This window comes from Drosophila teissieri, unplaced genomic scaffold, assembly GCF_016746235.2.
Source record: "Drosophila teissieri strain GT53w unplaced genomic scaffold, Prin_Dtei_1.1 Segkk67_quiver_pilon_scaf, whole genome shotgun sequence".
NCBI lineage: Eukaryota > Metazoa > Arthropoda > Insecta > Diptera > Drosophilidae > Drosophila > Drosophila teissieri.
The window spans coordinates 10140-28525 of record NW_025225026.1 but is presented as its reverse complement, the minus strand read 5'-3'; the positions used below and the strand labels follow the sequence as shown (position 1 = coordinate 28525).

General features: G+C 35.2%; 4 non-coding genes and 1 pseudogene across 4 annotated transcripts; all 5 read right to left on the bottom strand.

Annotated features, from left to right (window-relative positions):
* On the bottom strand, positions 1 to 2734 carry LOC122625754 (annotated as a pseudogene; the record flags this gene model as incomplete).
* A 386-nt stretch (positions 2735 to 3120) lies between these two features.
* On the bottom strand, positions 3121 to 3299 carry LOC122625756. The gene has a single exon (XR_006326659.1). It is a non-coding gene; the product is annotated as a 5.8S ribosomal RNA (ribosomal RNA).
* A 789-nt stretch (positions 3300 to 4088) lies between these two features.
* LOC122625758 lies at positions 4089 to 6083 on the bottom strand. Its single transcript, XR_006326661.1, has one exon. It is a non-coding gene; the product is annotated as a small subunit ribosomal RNA (ribosomal RNA).
* A 9340-nt stretch (positions 6084 to 15423) lies between these two features.
* On the bottom strand, positions 15424 to 15602 carry LOC122625755. Its single transcript, XR_006326658.1, has one exon. It is a non-coding gene; the product is annotated as a 5.8S ribosomal RNA (ribosomal RNA).
* A 789-nt stretch (positions 15603 to 16391) lies between these two features.
* Positions 16392 to 18386, bottom strand: LOC122625757. Its single transcript, XR_006326660.1, has one exon. It is a non-coding gene; the product is annotated as a small subunit ribosomal RNA (ribosomal RNA).

Sequence of the window (18386 nt, the reverse complement as noted above, 5' to 3'; positions counted from 1 at the left end):
CTGTGGTTTCGCTAGATAGTAGATAGGGACAGTAGGAATCTCGTTAATCCATTCATGCGCGTCACTAATTAGATGACGAGGCATTTGGCTACCTTAAGAGAGTCATAGTTACTCCCGCCGTTGACCCGCGCTTACTTGAATTTCTTCACTTTGACATTCAGAGCACTGGGCAGAAATCACATTGTGTCAACACCCGCTAGGGCCATCACAATGCTTTGTTTTAATTAGACAGTCGGATTCCCCAAGTCCGTGCCAGTTCTGAATTGATTGTTAATTGATAATCGTTATAATTAATAAGAACTAATTGGTTTAACCCAAATAGTATTCTTAAAAATTTTAGCAAGAAAGTTCCACAATTGGCTACGTAACTAAACTATCCGGGGAACAAGAAACTAACATAAATGCTAGAAACTCTATTTACCCAGAACGAGCACATAAACCATGTTATTGTTTCCCAATCAAGCCCGACTATCTCAATCTTCAGAGCCAATCCTTATCCCGAAGTTACGGATCTAATTTGCCGACTTCCCTTACCTACATTATTCTATCGACTAGAGACTCTTCACCTTGGAGACCAGCTGCGGATATTGGTACGGCCTGTTGAGAAGTTTGCGTGTCCCCACCATAAATTTTCAAGGTCCGAGGAGAAAATATCGACACAACAGTATATGTCATGCTCTTCTAGCCCATCTACCATATCTCTCTGCGAAAGACTTCCATGGTAGTACGGCTATAAAACAGAAAAGAAAACTCTTCCGATATCTCTCGACGGCTTCTTTATGGTCGTTCCTGTTGCCAGGATGAGCACGAGGCCCATATTTAATAACAAACGGATACTCAACAGGTTACGGAATTGGAACCGTATTCCCTTTCGTTCAAAATTATTCAAGTGTATTATATTCGCTTTTTGTATGTAGTTTGGCATTTTTGTTTTACTTGAAAATTTTCGGCTTTCGCCTTGAACTTAGGACCGACTAACTCGTGATCAACCACTGTTCACACGAAACCCTTCTCCACTTCAGTCCTCCAAGGTCTCATTCGATTATTTGCTACTACCACCAAGATCTGTACCAATGGCAGCTCCATGCAGGCTTACGCCAAACACTTCTACGCATACCATTGTACCTTCCTACTCACTAAAGTTTCAAAATTTATATCACAAGTAATATAAATCATCTACTTTAGCGGTAATGTATAGGTATACAACTTAAGCGCCATCCATTTTAAGGGCTAGTTGCTTCGGCAGGTGAGTTGTTACACACTCCTTAGCGGATTTCGACTTCCATGATCACCGTCCTGCTGTTTTAAGCAACCAACGCCTTTCATGGTATCTGCATGAGTTGTTAATTTGGGCACCGTAACATTACGTTTGGTTCATCCCACAGCGCCAGTTCTGCTTACCAAAAGTGGCCCACTGGGCACATTATATCATAACCTTGAACTTCATATCAAGAAAGTTAAGGTTCTTACCCATTTAAAGTTTGAGAATAGGTTAAGATCGTTTCGACCCTAAGGCCTCTAATCATTCGCTTTACCAGATAAGATTATTTTATATAATATTAAAATGCACCAGCTATCCTGAGGGAAACTTCGGAAGGAACCAGCTACTAGATGGTTCGATTGGTCTTTCGCCCCTATACTCAATTCTGACAATCGATTTGCACGTCAGAACTGTTTCGGTCTTCCATCAGGGTTTCCCCTGACTTCAACCTGATCAAGTATAGTTCACCATCTTTCGGGTCACAGCATATATGCTCAAGGTACGTTCCAGTTAGAGGCATAAATAATATAAATATACATTATACATAACTATATAGAACGCCCCGGGATTGTGTTAATTAGCTATAAATAGTTAAAAAACTAATCCCATTAGTAGTCAAGTTAATTACGCTATTAGGTTTATATCCCAATAACTTGCACATATGTTAGACTCCTTGGTCCGTGTTTCAAGACGGGTCCCGAAGGTATCCTGAATCTTTCGCATTGTTAATCATACAAGTGCATATAATAAACATAAAAATCAATGATAATTATGCCATTATATAATTCCGAAAAATTAACGCACTGTAATCATATAAATCTATCAGCACTTTATCAAATTAATAACATTTATTCTGTGTTAAAATGCAAGCACTTTAATTTGAATAAACTATAAGTTATATTTTATGATAAATTTGGGATATGCTAATAGATTACAATGTCCTTATATGGAAAAAATGCACACTATCCTCATAATATTATTTAAATATTACAATTTTAATGATGAATTTTCCATAACGGATATTCAGGTTCATCGGGCTTAACCTCTAAGCAGTTTCACGTACTGTTTAACTCTCTATTCAGAGTTCTTTTCAACTTTCCCTCACGGTACTTGTTTACTATCGGTCTCATGGTTATATTTAGTTTTAGATGGAGTTTACCACCCACTTAGTGCTGCACTATCAAGCAACACGACTCTTTGGAAACATCATCTAGTAATCATTAACGTTATACGGGCCTGGCACCCTCTATGGGTAAATGGCCTCATTTAAGAAGGACTTAAATCGTTAATTTCTCATACTAGAATATTGACGCTCCATACACTGCATCTCACATTTGCCATATAGACAAAGTGACTTAGTGCTGAACTGTTTTCTTTTCGCTCGCCGCTACTAAGAAAATCCTTGTTAGTTTCTTTTCCTCCCCTAATTAATATGCTTAAATTCAGGGGGTAGTCCCATATGAGTTGAGGTTGTATATAACTTTTTATTGCTATTAATTCTTTATATATAATGATAAAACATTTTATTAAATTCGTTGTAATAATTTCCATTATTTTTTGTAGCTTAGTATTTTCCATTAACGAACCAACGAAGAAAATAACATAACCAAATTTTTTCTATTTCCGAATCATTAATAAGAGACAATCCTAGATGAAAAATAATTCAATTTTTTATGCTAGACATTTCTCAGTATTATTTGATTGAAAAAGAAAATATTTCTCTTCGTTTTTCACATTCAAATGTGAGGATAATGTTTTTCATATACAGTTTTTAATATTATGAATAAAATTATTATTTTATCCAATAATATACCATATGCTTATAAAAATTTATAAACAACTTAATTAGCATAGTCTTACAACCCTCAACCATATGTAGTCCAAGCAGCACTATAAAATTAATTAAAGTACATAACAGCATGGACTGCGATATGCGTTCAAAATGTCGATGTTCATGTGTCCTGCAGTTCACACGATGACGCACAGTTTGCTGCGTTCTTCATCGACCCATGAGCCGAGTGATCCACCGCTTAGAGTTTTATAATTCATTTCTATATAATGTCAATATTGTTTTTATTGAAAGAAATTAAAAATACACCATTTTACTGGCATATATCAATTCCTTCAATAAATGTATTTTTATACCTAAAATAAATGCTGCGAAATGTCTTAGTTTCATATAAGCAATATGTATCATATAATTACCATTTTATTTATAATTACCAATATGGGCGATACATACTGCATTTTATATAAAACATTAACCTGATGGATGCCAGGTACAACATTGTATATTTTAGGTTGTTGCATTAGCCAACGTATGCTCATAACTAAGATGAACAATACATATTCGCAACGCGTGTATATTATGGTCCATATACACACAAATTTTAAAAATTCGATTGTCCATTTTCGAATTTTTAGGAAACACATTGTTTATTTTTATTTTAAAGCAATATATAAATCATATTATTTTTTTGTGAATCCGCAAAACTTCACACACAATATATTGTGGTCCCCAATCACAATTTTTAACTTATGTGGATTAATGTGGACCGCAGTCACATATAACCCAATGTGGTGGCTAACCACATTTTATGATGTTTGGCTAGGAAAACCAGATCATCATTTTAATTTGATTTTTGATTCTTTGAATCAATTGAATTATTGTGTTCGATAATAGTCATATATAATTGCTTTTGTAAATAATCATAAATCATGTGCTTTTGTAAATTGATCTCATTGTAATTTGGTAAATTTGGTTTTTGGTAAATTCAATTTATTTGTATTATAACAAATGTTTATTAACGGTAAGGATATTATACAATAATGATCCTTCCGCAGGTTCACCTACGGAAACCTTGTTACGACTTTTACTTCCTCTAAATAATCAAGTTCGGTCAACTTTTGCGAAACAACCGTAACACGCAAGGCGTCACAGTGATCACGTCCGGAGACCTCACTAAATAATTCAATCGGTAGTAGCGACGGGCGGTGTGTACAAAGGGCAGGGACGTAATCAATGCGAGTTAATGACTCACACTTACTGGGAATTCCAAGTTCATGTGAACAGTTTCAGTTCACAATCCCAAGCATGAAAGTGGTTCAGCGGTTTACCCGGACCTCTCGGTCTAGGAAATACACGTTGATACTTTCATTGTAGCGCGCGTGCAGCCCAGGACATCTAAGGGCATCACAGACCTGTTATTGCTCAATCTCATTATTGCTAGACGCAATTTGTCCATTTAAGAAGCTAGTGTCCTTATAATGGGACAAACCAACAGGTACGGCTCCACTTACATAAACACATTCAAACACAATAAACATTTTACTGCCACCATGAATGAAGGCTATATAAGCTTCAGCACCATAATCCTGAAGATATCTATTTAATATATTTGAGTCTCGTTCGTTATCGGAATTAACCAGACAAATCACTCCACGAACTAAGAACGGCCATGCACCACCACCCATAGATTCGAGAAAGAGCTATCAATCTGTCTTACACACTTATGTTCGGACCTGGTAAGTTTTCCCGTGTTGAGTCAAATTAAGCCGCAGGCTCCACTCCTGGTGGTGCCCTTCCGTCAATTCCTTTAAGTTTCAGCTTTGCAACCATACTTCCCCCGGAGCCCAAAAGCTTTGGTTTCCCGGGAAGCGACTGAGAGAGCCATAAAAGTAGCTACACCCAATTGCTAGCTGGCATCGTTTATGGTTAGAACTAGGGCGGTATCTGATCGCCTTCGAACCTCTAACTTTCGTTCTTGATTAATGAAAACATCTTTGGCAAATGCTTTCGCTTAAGTTAGTCTTACGACGGTCCAAGAATTTCACCTCTCGCGTCGTAATACTAATGCCCCCAAACTGCTTCTATTAATCATTACCTCTTGATCTGAAAACCAATGAAAGCAGAACAGAGGTCTTATTTCATTATCCCATGCACAGAATATTCAGGCATTTGAAGCCTGCTTTAAGCACTCTAATTTGTTCAAAGTAATAGTACCGGCCCACAATAACACTCGTTTAAGAGCACTAATGCAGGTTTTTAAATAGGAGGAACATATGAAAAAATACAAGTATTTAAACACATATAAGAACTCCACCGGTAATACGCTTACATACATAAAGGTATAGTACTAACCACAATTGTAAGTTGTACTACCCGTATGAAGCACAAGTTCAACTACGAACGTTTTAACCGCAACAACTTTAATATACGCTATTGGAGCTGGAATTACCGCGGCTGCTGGCACCAGACTTGCCCTCCAATTGGTCCTTGTTAAAGGATTTAAAGTGTACTCATTCCAATTACAGGGCCTCGGATATGAGTCCTGTATTGTTATTTTTCGTCACTACCTCCCCGAGCTGGGAGTGGGTAATTTACGCGCCTGCTGCCTTCCTTAGATGTGGTAGCCGTTTCTCAGGCTCCCTCTCCGGAATCGAACCCTGATTCCCCGTTACCCGTTGCAACCATGGTAGTCCTAGATACTACCATCAAAAGTTGATAGGGCAGACATTTGAAAGATCTGTCGTCGGTACAAGACCATACGATCTGCATGTTATCTAGAGTTCAACCAATATAACGATCTTGCGATCGCTTGGTTTTAGCCTAATAAAAGCACATGTCCCATAAGGTTCATGTTTTAATTGCATGTATTAGCTCTAGAATTACCACAGTTATCCAAGTAACTGTTAACGATCTAAGGAACCATAACTGATATAATGAGCCTTTTGCGGTTTCACTTTTAATTCGTGTGTACTTAGACATGCATGGCTTAATCTTTGAGACAAGCATATAACTACTGGCAGGATCAACCAGAATAATGTTTCTTTTTTCATATTTCATTCATATTTTTTGAATTGAAATAAGTAATATAAATATTATAGATTTCCATTTTATATAATTCCATTTCTTATTATAAAATTTGCCTTTGGGTTTTTAAATCTATTTTAATTCGATTACGGCCATTTTTATATAGCATTCGTATTCGTATTCGTAAATTCCATTCTTGTTTATATATATATATATATTTCCATAATTTTTTATTTATATTATACATATTTCATTCTAAAATATCATTTTGTTTCCAACATACATAATTATTGTATCCACACATGTACAATTTTTGTTTAACCAATATAAATATTGAGCTAAATCATTTGCATTTTGATGATAAATTTAAAATTTATCTTTTTCCATATAACTCTCTGGTAATATATAACATAAAACCGAGCGCATATGATGATTTATATATAAAATTTGTAATTTTCCAAAAATTTTATTATACCGCGGGTAACGATATAAACACTTCCAACTTTATGACAGGTAATAAATAATAATATATTTGCCTGCATCCAAAAATTAACGATAATATATGGAAACGATTTGTTATTCTATGTATAATAGAAACTTGACTTTTGTTTCAACGATATTATCTAAGGGCGTATATTCCTATTAACCGCGGAGCCAAGTCCCAATGTTCATAAGAACTGAGAAACAAATTTGTACGGAAAATAATATACTTTATTTGTAAGTAACCAATGTAATACGAGAGGTCGGCAACCACTGCCTACCTATAGTAGTTTTTGAACCCGCTGTCCTCAAAGCGGGTATTTTCAATTCTGTTTGCCATCCAACATATAGGATATTCTCTTATATATTAAGAGAATACAGTAATATTATATTGATATTTCCTTTATTCATATATAATTAAATATATTTTTCCATTATTCATATGATAAATATTCATTTCCATATGTTTAATATTTAATTTCCATATATTATTGTCGAAATCATATAAATACATAAGTTTCGAACAATACGAGTGGTCGGCAACCACTGCCTACCTATAGTAGTTTTTGAACCCTCTGTCGATAAAAGGGTCGCTTACACTACTATAACCTTTCACGTATATGGATTATTCCTATATTTCCAAGAGAATATAGGAATATTTTATCATTTCTTCATTTATCCATACGATAAATATTCATTTCCATATGTTTAATATTTAATTTCCATATATTATTGTCGAAATCATATAAATACATAAGTTTCGAACAATACGAGAGGTCGGCAACCACTGCCTACCTATAGTAGTTTTTGAACCCTCTGTCGATAAAAGGGTCGCTTACACTACTATAACCTTTCATGTATATGGATTATTCCTATATTTCCAAGAGAATATAGGAATATTTTATCATTTCTTCATTTATCCATACGATAAATATTCATTTCCATATGTTTAATATTTAATTTCCATATATTATTGTCGAAATCATATAAATACATAAGTTTCGAACAATACGAGAGGTCGGCAACCACTGCCTACCTATAGTAGTTTTTGAACCCTCTGTCGATAAAAGGGTCGCTTACACTACTATAACCTTTCACGTATATGGATTATTCCTATATTTCCAAGAGAATATAGGAATATTTTATCATTTTTTCATTTATCCATACGATAAATGTTCATTTCCATATGTTTAATATTTAATTTCCATATATTATTGTCGAAATCATATAAATACATAAGTTTCGAACAATACGAGAGGTCGGCAACCACTGCCTACCTATAGTAGTTTTTGAACCCTCTGTCGATAAAAGGGTCGCTTACACTACTATAACCTTTCACGTATATGGATTATTCCTATATTTCCAAGAGAATATAGGAATATTTTATCATTTTTCATTTATCCATACGATAAATATTCATTTCCATATGTTTAATATTTAATTTCCATATATTATTGTCGAAATCATATAAATACATAAGTTTCGAACAATACGAGAGGTCGGCAACCACTGCCTACCTATAGTAGTTTTTGAACCCTCTGTCGATAAAAGGGTCGCTTACACTACTATAACCTTTCACGTATATGGATTATTCCTATATTTCCAAGAGAATATAGGAATATTTTATCATTTTTTCATTTATCCATACGATAAATGTTCATTTCCATATGTTTAATATTTAATTTCCATATATTATTGTCGAAATCATATAAATACATAAGTTTCGAACAATACGAGAGGTCGGCAACCACTGCCTACCTATAGTAGTTTTTGAACCCTCTGTCGATAAAAGGGTCGCTTACACTACTATAACCTTTCACGTATATGGATTATTCCTATATTTCCAAGAGAATATAGGAATATTTTATCATTTTTTCATTTATCCATACGATAAATGTTCATTTCCATATGTTTAATATTTAATTTCCATATATTATTGTCGAAATCATATAAATACATAAGTTTCGAACAATACGAGAGGTCGGCAACCACTGCCTACCTATAGTAGTTTTTGAACCCTCTGTCGATAAAAGGGTCGCTTACACTACTATAACCTTTCACGTATATGGATTATTCCTATATTTCCAAGAGAATATAGGAATATTTTATCATTTCTTCATTTATCCATACGATAAATATTCATTTCCATATGTTTAATATTTAATTTCCATATATTATTGTCGAAATCATATAAATACATAAGTTTCGAACAATACGAGAGGTCGGCAACCACTGCCTACCTATAGTAGTTTTTGAACCCTCTGTCGATAAAAGGGTCGCTTACACTACTATAACCTTTCACGTATATGGATTATTCCTATATTTCCAAGAGAATATAGGAATATTTTATCATTTTTTCATTTATCCATACGATAAATGTTCATTTCCATATGTTTAATATTTAATTTCCATATATTATTGTCGAAATCATATAAATACATAAGTTTCGAACAATACGAGAGGTCGGCAACCACTGCCTACCTATAGTAGTTTTTGAACCCTCTGTCGATAAAAGCGTCGCTTACACTACTATAACCTTTCACGTATATGGATTATTCCTATATTTCCAAGAGAATATAGGAATATTTTATCATTTCTTCATTTATCCATACGATAAATATTCATTTCCATATGTTTAATATTTAATTTCCATATATTATTGTCGAAATCATATAAATACATAAGTTTCGAACAATACGAGTGGTCGGCAACCACTGCCTACCTATAGTAGTTTTTGAACCCTCTGTCGATAAAAGCGTCGCTTACACTACTATAACCTTTCACGTGTATGGGTTTTCTCTATAATACTAATAGAAAATATAAATATTTCATCATTATTTCCTTTATTAATATATAATTATATTATAATAATAATATATATTATAATATTATTATTATTATATTATATATTATTATATTATATAATATTTATTTTCATATGTATATTATTTAATATACTTATATTTTGTCTGTATTCATGTGATAAATATTCATTTTCATATGTTTTATATTTAATATACCTATAGTATTGGGGTTTCTTTCGTATACTAAAAGTATATACGATTATTTCATATATTTCTCCTTTAGTCATAATAAAGTTTTCATTTCTATTACAAGATAAGGACAATGTCACTAAATTGATGACGAGGTATTTGGCAACTTGATAGAATTTTTCAAAGTCTTTAACTCTATCATTAGTAGATGGGACAATTTCATATGCGTCACTAAATTGATGACGAGTCATTTGGCAACTTGATAGAATTTTTTAAAGTCTTTAATTCTATATCATTAGTAGATGGGGACAATTTCATATTTGGCAACTTGATAGAATTTTGTAAAGTCTTTAATTCTATATTATTAGTAGATAGGGACAATTTCATATGCGCGCGTCACTAAATCGATGACAATGCATTTGGCAACTTGATAGAATTTTGTAAAGTCTTTAATTCTATATCATTAGTAGATGGGGACAATTTCATATTTGGCAACTTGATAGAATTTTGTAAAGTCTTTAATTCTATATTATTAGTAGATAGGGACAATTTCATATGCGCGCGTCACTAAATCGATGACAATGCATTTGGCAACTTGATAGAATTTTGTAAAGTCTTTAATTCTATATCATTAGTAGATGGGGACAATTTCATATTTGGCAACTTGATAGAATTTTGTAAAGTCTTTAATTCTATATTATTAGTAGATAGGGACAATTTCATATGCGCGCGTCACTAAATCGATGACAATGCATTTGCAACTTGATAGAATTTTGTAAAGTCTTTAATTCTATATCATTAGTAGATGGGGACAATTTCATATTTGGCAACTTGATAGAATTTTGTAGTCTTTAATTCTATATTATTAGTAGATAGGGACAATTTCATATGCGCGCGTCACTAAATCGATGACAATGCATTTGGCAACTTGATAGAATTTTGTAAAGTCTTTAATTCTATATCATTAGTAGATGGGGACAATTTCATATTTGGCAACTTGATAGAATTTTGTAAAGTCTTTAATTCTATATTATTAGTAGATAGGGACAATTTCATATGCGCGCGTCACTAAATCGATGACAATGCATTTGGCAACTTGATAGAATTTTGTAAAGTCTTTAATTCTATATCATTAGTAGATGGGGACCATTTCATATTTGGCAACTTGATAGAATTTTGTAAAGTCTTTAATTCTATATTATTAGTAGATAGGGACAATTTCATATGCGCGCGTCACTAAATCGATGACAATGCATTTGCAACTTGATAGAATTTTGTAAAGTCTTTAATTCTATATCATTAGTAGATGGGGACAATTTCATATTTGGCAACTTGATAGAATTTTGTAAAGTCTTTAATTCTATATTATTAGTAGATAGGGACAATCTCATATGCGCGCGTCACTAATTCGATGACAATGCATTTGGCTACCGGGATCGATCCGAGAGGCAGGCAGGCGCTATACTATAGCTAGTGCGCTGCGCTAAACCTCACGAACCAACAATAATAAGTACATTAGTGTACTTATTTCGAATCATCAAGCAAAGGATAAGCTTCAGTGGATCGCAGTATGGCAGCTGCTCAACCACTTACAACACCTTGCCTGTTACAAAAGTCGTTTACAATTGATTCTAGGCTTTGTCATTGTATTAAATAATGCTTTTATATGTAACTAGCGCGGCATCAGGTGATCGAAGATCCTCCCAATTTACTATGTTACAAATTACATTGGCATCACATCCATTGTCGTTTATAAAGTAAATTATAAACTTTAAATGGTTTAGAAGCCATACAATGCAAATTGCCCCTTATTTATCATTGCAGTCCAGCACGGATACGACCTTAGAGGCGTTCAGGCATAATCCAACGGACGTAGCGTCATACCACTGTTCGCTCGAACAAGTATTGTGCCATTGGTCCGTACCTGCGGTTCCTCTCGTACTACGCAGGAATGCTGTCGCAACAACGTTTTGTCATTAGTAGGGTAAAACTAACCTGTCTCACGACGGTCTAAACCCAGCTCACGTTCCCTTGCATGGGTGAACAATCCAACGCTTGGTGAATTTTGCTTCACAATGATAGGAAGAGCCGACATCGAAGGATCAAAAAGCGACGTCGCTATGAACGCTTGGCCGCCACAAGCCAGTTATCCCTATGGTAACTTTTCTGACACCTCTTGTTAAAAACTCTTTAAACCAAAAGGATCGATAGGCCGAGCTTTTGCTGTCCCTGTGTGTACTGAACACCGAGATCAAGTCAGCATTTGCCCTTTTGCTCTATGTGTGGTTTCTGTCCGCACTGAGCTGGCCTTGGGACACCTCCGTTATTATTTGAGAGATGTACCGCCCCAGTCAAACTCCCTACCTGGCAATGTCCTTGAATTGGATCATACCTGAGTAATTGGAGTTATACCAAATTTTCAAATCAAAAATACATAAATGCATCGTTTTATTAAAGAATTTGTTTGCGATTATATAACAAACTCGTGATACTTTGATCAAGAAGCTTGCATCAAAACCCAATACCATAAGATATAATAAATATATCCGTATAATGGCTAGGAAATGATACACGTTCCATTTAATCAAGTAAGTAAGGAAACAATAAGAGTAGTGGTATTTCATTGACGATACCAAACCGAGGTCTAATATCTCCCACTTATTCTACACCTCTTATGTCTCCTTACACTGCCAGATTAGAGTCAAGCTCAAAAGGGTCTTCTTTCCCCGCTAATTATTCCAAGCCCGTTCCCTTGGCTGTGGTTTCGCTAGATAGTAGATAGGGACAGTAGGAATCTCGTTAATCCATTCATGCGCGTCACTAATTAGATGACGAGGCATTTGGCTACCTTAAGAGAGTCATAGTTACTCCCGCCGTTGACCCGCGCTTACTTGAATTTCTTCACTTTGACATTCAGAGCACTGGGCAGAAATCACATTGTGTCAACACCCGCTAGGGCCATCACAATGCTTTGTTTTAATTAGACAGTCGGATTCCCCAAGTCCGTGCCAGTTCTGAATTGATTGTTAATTGATAATCGTTATAATTAATAAGAACTAATTGGTTTAACCCAAATAGTATTCTTAAAAATTTTAGCAAGAAAGTTCCACAATTGGCTACGTAACTAAACTATCCGGGGAACAAGAAACTAACATAAATGCTAGAAACTCTATTTACCCAGAACGAGCACATAAACCATGTTATTGTTTCCCAATCAAGCCCGACTATCTCAATCTTCAGAGCCAATCCTTATCCCGAAGTTACGGATCTAATTTGCCGACTTCCCTTACCTACATTATTCTATCGACTAGAGACTCTTCACCTTGGAGACCAGCTGCGGATATTGGTACGGCCTGTTGAGAAGTTTGCGTGTCCCCACCATAAATTTTCAAGGTCCGAGGAGAAAATATCGACACAACAGTATATGTCATGCTCTTCTAGCCCATCTACCATATCTCTCTGCGAAAGACTTCCATGGTAGTACGGCTATAAAACAGAAAAGAAAACTCTTCCGATATCTCTCGACGGCTTCTTTATGGTCGTTCCTGTTGCCAGGATGAGCACGAGGCCCATATTTAATAACAAACGGATACTCAACAGGTTACGGAATTGGAACCGTATTCCCTTTCGTTCAAAATTATTCAAGTGTATTATATTCGCTTTTTGTATGTAGTTTGGCATTTTTGTTTTACTTGAAAATTTTCGGCTTTCGCCTTGAACTTAGGACCGACTAACTCGTGATCAACCACTGTTCACACGAAACCCTTCTCCACTTCAGTCCTCCAAGGTCTCATTCGATTATTTGCTACTACCACCAAGATCTGTACCAATGGCAGCTCCATGCAGGCTTACGCCAAACACTTCTACGCATACCATTGTACCTTCCTACTCACTAAAGTTTCAAAATTTATATCACAAGTAATATAAATCATCTACTTTAGCGGTAATGTATAGGTATACAACTTAAGCGCCATCCATTTTAAGGGCTAGTTGCTTCGGCAGGTGAGTTGTTACACACTCCTTAGCGGATTTCGACTTCCATGATCACCGTCCTGCTGTTTTAAGCAACCAACGCCTTTCATGGTATCTGCATGAGTTGTTAATTTGGGCACCGTAACATTACGTTTGGTTCATCCCACAGCGCCAGTTCTGCTTACCAAAAGTGGCCCACTGGGCACATTATATCATAACCTTGAACTTCATATCAAGAAAGTTAAGGTTCTTACCCATTTAAAGTTTGAGAATAGGTTAAGATCGTTTCGACCCTAAGGCCTCTAATCATTCGCTTTACCAGATAAGATTATTTTATATAATATTAAAATGCACCAGCTATCCTGAGGGAAACTTCGGAAGGAACCAGCTACTAGATGGTTCGATTGGTCTTTCGCCCCTATACTCAATTCTGACAATCGATTTGCACGTCAGAACTGTTTCGGTCTTCCATCAGGGTTTCCCCTGACTTCAACCTGATCAAGTATAGTTCACCATCTTTCGGGTCACAGCATATATGCTCAAGGTACGTTCCAGTTAGAGGCATAAATAATATAAATATACATTATACATAACTATATAGAACGCCCCGGGATTGTGTTAATTAGCTATAAATAGTTAAAAAACTAATCCCATTAGTAGTCAAGTTAATTACGCTATTAGGTTTATATCCCAATAACTTGCACATATGTTAGACTCCTTGGTCCGTGTTTCAAGACGGGTCCCGAAGGTATCCTGAATCTTTCGCATTGTTAATCATACAAGTGCATATAATAAACATAAAAATCAATGATAATTATGCCATTATATAATTCCGAAAAATTAACGCACTGTAATCATATAAATCTATCAGCACTTTATCAAATTAATAACATTTATTCTGTGTTAAAATGCAAGCACTTTAATTTGAATAAACTATAAGTTATATTTTATGATAAATTTGGGATATGCTAATAGATTACAATGTCCTTATATGGAAAAAATGCACACTATCCTCATAATATTATTTAAATATTACAATTTTAATGATGAATTTTCCATAACGGATATTCAGGTTCATCGGGCTTAACCTCTAAGCAGTTTCACGTACTGTTTAACTCTCTATTCAGAGTTCTTTTCAACTTTCCCTCACGGTACTTGTTTACTATCGGTCTCATGGTTATATTTAGTTTTAGATGGAGTTTACCACCCACTTAGTGCTGCACTATCAAGCAACACGACTCTTTGGAAACATCATCTAGTAATCATTAACGTTATACGGGCCTGGCACCCTCTATGGGTAAATGGCCTCATTTAAGAAGGACTTAAATCGTTAATTTCTCATACTAGAATATTGACGCTCCATACACTGCATCTCACATTTGCCATATAGACAAAGTGACTTAGTGCTGAACTGTTTTCTTTTCGCTCGCCGCTACTAAGAAAATCCTTGTTAGTTTCTTTTCCTCCCCTAATTAATATGCTTAAATTCAGGGGGTAGTCCCATATGAGTTGAGGTTGTATATAACTTTTTATTGCTATTAATTCTTTATATATAATGATAAAACATTTTATTAAATTCGTTGTAATAATTTCCATTATTTTTTGTAGCTTAGTATTTTCCATTAACGAACCAACGAAGAAAATAACATAACCAAATTTTTTCTATTTCCGAATCATTAATAAGAGACAATCCTAGATGAAAAATAATTCAATTTTTTATGCTAGACATTTCTCAGTATTATTTGATTGAAAAAGAAAATATTTCTCTTCGTTTTTCACATTCAAATGTGAGGATAATGTTTTTCATATACAGTTTTTAATATTATGAATAAAATTATTATTTTATCCAATAATATACCATATGCTTATAAAAATTTATAAACAACTTAATTAGCATAGTCTTACAACCCTCAACCATATGTAGTCCAAGCAGCACTATAAAATTAATTAAAGTACATAACAGCATGGACTGCGATATGCGTTCAAAATGTCGATGTTCATGTGTCCTGCAGTTCACACGATGACGCACAGTTTGCTGCGTTCTTCATCGACCCATGAGCCGAGTGATCCACCGCTTAGAGTTTTATAATTCATTTCTATATAATGTCAATATTGTTTTTATTGAAAGAAATTAAAAATACACCATTTTACTGGCATATATCAATTCCTTCAATAAATGTATTTTTATACCTAAAATAAATGCTGCGAAATGTCTTAGTTTCATATAAGCAATATGTATCATATAATTACCATTTTATTTATAATTACCAATATGGGCGATACATACTGCATTTTATATAAAACATTAACCTGATGGATGCCAGGTACAACATTGTATATTTTAGGTTGTTGCATTAGCCAACGTATGCTCATAACTAAGATGAACAATACATATTCGCAACGCGTGTATATTATGGTCCATATACACACAAATTTTAAAAATTCGATTGTCCATTTTCGAATTTTTAGGAAACACATTGTTTATTTTTATTTTAAAGCAATATATAAATCATATTATTTTTTTGTGAATCCGCAAAACTTCACACACAATATATTGTGGTCCCCAATCACAATTTTTAACTTATGTGGATTAATGTGGACCGCAGTCACATATAACCCAATGTGGTGGCTAACCACATTTTATGATGTTTGGCTAGGAAAACCAGATCATCATTTTAATTTGATTTTTGATTCTTTGAATCAATTGAATTATTGTGTTCGATAATAGTCATATATAATTGCTTTTGTAAATAATCATAAATCATGTGCTTTTGTAAATTGATCTCATTGTAATTTGGTAAATTTGGTTTTTGGTAAATTCAATTTATTTGTATTATAACAAATGTTTATTAACGGTAAGGATATTATACAATAATGATCCTTCCGCAGGTTCACCTACGGAAACCTTGTTACGACTTTTACTTCCTCTAAATAATCAAGTTCGGTCAACTTTTGCGAAACAACCGTAACACGCAAGGCGTCACAGTGATCACGTCCGGAGACCTCACTAAATAATTCAATCGGTAGTAGCGACGGGCGGTGTGTACAAAGGGCAGGGACGTAATCAATGCGAGTTAATGACTCACACTTACTGGGAATTCCAAGTTCATGTGAACAGTTTCAGTTCACAATCCCAAGCATGAAAGTGGTTCAGCGGTTTACCCGGACCTCTCGGTCTAGGAAATACACGTTGATACTTTCATTGTAGCGCGCGTGCAGCCCAGGACATCTAAGGGCATCACAGACCTGTTATTGCTCAATCTCATTATTGCTAGACGCAATTTGTCCATTTAAGAAGCTAGTGTCCTTATAATGGGACAAACCAACAGGTACGGCTCCACTTACATAAACACATTCAAACACAATAAACATTTTACTGCCACCATGAATGAAGGCTATATAAGCTTCAGCACCATAATCCTGAAGATATCTATTTAATATATTTGAGTCTCGTTCGTTATCGGAATTAACCAGACAAATCACTCCACGAACTAAGAACGGCCATGCACCACCACCCATAGATTCGAGAAAGAGCTATCAATCTGTCTTACACACTTATGTTCGGACCTGGTAAGTTTTCCCGTGTTGAGTCAAATTAAGCCGCAGGCTCCACTCCTGGTGGTGCCCTTCCGTCAATTCCTTTAAGTTTCAGCTTTGCAACCATACTTCCCCCGGAGCCCAAAAGCTTTGGTTTCCCGGGAAGCGACTGAGAGAGCCATAAAAGTAGCTACACCCAATTGCTAGCTGGCATCGTTTATGGTTAGAACTAGGGCGGTATCTGATCGCCTTCGAACCTCTAACTTTCGTTCTTGATTAATGAAAACATCTTTGGCAAATGCTTTCGCTTAAGTTAGTCTTACGACGGTCCAAGAATTTCACCTCTCGCGTCGTAATACTAATGCCCCCAAACTGCTTCTATTAATCATTACCTCTTGATCTGAAAACCAATGAAAGCAGAACAGAGGTCTTATTTCATTATCCCATGCACAGAATATTCAGGCATTTGAAGCCTGCTTTAAGCACTCTAATTTGTTCAAAGTAATAGTACCGGCCCACAATAACACTCGTTTAAGAGCACTAATGCAGGTTTTTAAATAGGAGGAACATATGAAAAAATACAAGTATTTAAACACATATAAGAACTCCACCGGTAATACGCTTACATACATAAAGGTATAGTACTAACCACAATTGTAAGTTGTACTACCCGTATGAAGCACAAGTTCAACTACGAACGTTTTAACCGCAACAACTTTAATATACGCTATTGGAGCTGGAATTACCGCGGCTGCTGGCACCAGACTTGCCCTCCAATTGGTCCTTGTTAAAGGATTTAAAGTGTACTCATTCCAATTACAGGGCCTCGGATATGAGTCCTGTATTGTTATTTTTCGTCACTACCTCCCCGAGCTGGGAGTGGGTAATTTACGCGCCTGCTGCCTTCCTTAGATGTGGTAGCCGTTTCTCAGGCTCCCTCTCCGGAATCGAACCCTGATTCCCCGTTACCCGTTGCAACCATGGTAGTCCTAGATACTACCATCAAAAGTTGATAGGGCAGACATTTGAAAGATCTGTCGTCGGTACAAGACCATACGATCTGCATGTTATCTAGAGTTCAACCAATATAACGATCTTGCGATCGCTTGGTTTTAGCCTAATAAAAGCACATGTCCCATAAGGTTCATGTTTTAATTGCATGTATTAGCTCTAGAATTACCACAGTTATCCAAGTAACTGTTAACGATCTAAGGAACCATAACTGATATAATGAGCCTTTTGCGGTTTCACTTTTAATTCGTGTGTACTTAGACATGCATGGCTTAATCTTTGAGACAAGCATATAACTACTGGCAGGATCAACCAGAAT